The sequence below is a fragment of the Temnothorax longispinosus genome, chromosome 8 (genome assembly GCF_030848805.1).
Source record: "Temnothorax longispinosus isolate EJ_2023e chromosome 8, Tlon_JGU_v1, whole genome shotgun sequence".
NCBI classification, from domain to species: Eukaryota; Metazoa; Arthropoda; class Insecta; order Hymenoptera; family Formicidae; genus Temnothorax; species Temnothorax longispinosus.
The window spans coordinates 7,756,477-7,758,854 of NC_092365.1; the positions used below are offsets into that span (position 1 = coordinate 7,756,477).

The 2,378-nt window shown below is 35.0% G+C and overlaps 1 pseudogene; it reads left to right on the plus strand.

Annotated features, from left to right (window-relative positions):
- The first annotated feature begins 669 nt into the window (after positions 1 to 669).
- On the plus strand, positions 670 to 1,963 carry LOC139817859 (uncharacterized; annotated as a pseudogene).
- Positions 1,964 to 2,378: the final 415 nt, after the last annotated feature.

The following is a 2,378-nucleotide window of genomic DNA, read 5'->3' on the forward strand; positions in this document are numbered from 1 at the left end:
CCGACCGTGACTTTTTTACGCGACGCGACGGGTTGCGAGTACCGAGATGTTGAGATCTCAATAACGAGTGAACGGATCAAGTTCTAAGTAGGCTTGATCGATAGCTTGGGGTCCAATTAGGGGGGGGTTTCTCTTATAATATTCCGCTCCGTGCCCTACGAGCGGAGATATTTCGATGCAAAGTCCAAATGTGAAAATTTTTTATTAAGATACTTCTTATTCTATCTACTTCTAACGCCGACGTCTTATATGACCTTTTTCAAAAAAAAGGTAAAAAAAGGTAAAAAAATGCGCCAAGTACACGCATAGTAGTATATATGTATTATGTTGTTACCTCGAAAAAAACAAAGTGGTAGTATTATACCTCGAAATAACACCCTGTACATACTGTTTATACAATGCGTAATACTACAAAAAGGCATGATATCTGTACAAAATTACCTTTTTTAAAAAAAAGGTAAAGAAAGGCGCCAAGTACACGCATAGTAGTGTATATGTTGTTACCTAAAAAAAAAAGTGGTAGTATTATACCTTAAAAAAATCTAAGTAACAAGTGGTAGACGAAATCTTTGTATTACTTAGTACTTAGTATTTAAAAAAGATTCTATTACATCTATAATTTTATTATATGTTAAATATATGAATACAATTTTTGTCAAGATGGTTTATGCACTATAGAAGTTAATCATTTTTATTTATTGTGTAGAAATTGAGGTAACATCCGAAAGGGTATGTTTCATGGCAACTACTCTAAAACAAGCCACAGTAGGTACATCTGTGTCACCATCGTTCTCCGAGAATTCTCCTCGGAAAGTTTTCCTGAAGACTGTTTTAGAAAATACAAGAGTGATGTACAAAAAATCAAAGTTCTCCAACAAGCTGTGAGAAGAAAAAATAAACGAATTGCGCGGATGCATAACGTATTAGTAGCGTTACGTAAGAAGAATTTTCTTTCTGCCGAGCACTTGAATGTCTTAGAAAATTTAGGAACTTTTAATCAACATTTATTAAAACGTCAGTTGGCTAAAAGTGAGAAGGCACCGTTAAAGAAAAAATATAGCTCCAAATTAAAAAATTTCGCATTAACTCTTCATTTTTACTCACCGCGAGCATATATGTACGTCCGCTCAAAATTTGACACTTGTTTACCCCATCCGAAAACACTCAGTAAATGGTACATGTCAATTAATGTCAAGCCCGGTTTTCACACTGAAGCTTTAAAGTCAATAGCAGATCGTGCTAAAGCTGTATCATATCCTTTATTTGGTGCATTGATATTCGACGAAGTAGCAATAAGGCAGCATGTTGAATATGACGGTAGCAAATTCAGTGGCTACGTTGATATGGGTCCTAACATTGAATGTAACAAGACAGAAATAGCTAAAGAAGCATTAGTTTTCCTTTTGAATTATATTAACGAGTCTTGGAAGATTTCCATTGGATTTTTTCTTGTTAGCACTATTGGTGCAGAACAGAAATATAATCTTGTTCTTTGAGCACTGAGATTACTTTATGATCATGGGATGAATGTTGTAAGTGTCACTTTTGATGGCGCGCCATCAAATATTAGCATGTGTAAAAAGTTAGGATGTGACTTAAATGTAAATTCCTTTCAGACTCATTTTAAGCACCCCATCTTTGAAGAACCCGTTGTGGTGTTCATCGATCCCCGTCACGCATTAAAGCTATTTCGCAATTGTCTTGCAGAATATTCATCAATGGTCGATGATGAAGATAATCTCATACAATGGAGATATTTTGTTAAGCTCAACAATTTACAGGAACAGGAGAAGTTACATTTAGGTAACAAACTTAAAAGACAACATATTTTATTTCAAAAACAAAAAATGAAAGTAAAGCTCGCTTCACAAACATTTAGCAGATGCATTTGAGATATGTGATTCAGATTTGCAGCTTACCGAATTTGCAGGTTGTGCACCAACCATCAGAGCAACTAGATTGATTAATGATATATTTGATATCCTAAATACCAGAAGTATTAAACAATTTAAATTCAAACAAGCACTACATGAAGGCAATAAAGAATACGTTTTCAAAAAACTTGATGAATGTTTCGAGTATATTTCAAAACTGCGGGAATGCAAAAATGGGCAATTCTTAATTAATGGTAGAAAAAAGACAGTTTTATCGGGTTTTTAACATGCATTAATAGCTTAAAAGTCTTTATAACAAAAGCCTTTATAACAATTTGATTGTATCGAAAGATATTTTGAAATACATACCTACCTGTAAACTAAGTCAAGATCATAATGAGTTTGTAACGATGCGCCCCGAAACGCATTATTCCCGGCGAGCATCAGTCGGATGCCGCCCGGCCGAACACCCGCCGGGCGAGACAAGGCACGATGTGTCCTTTT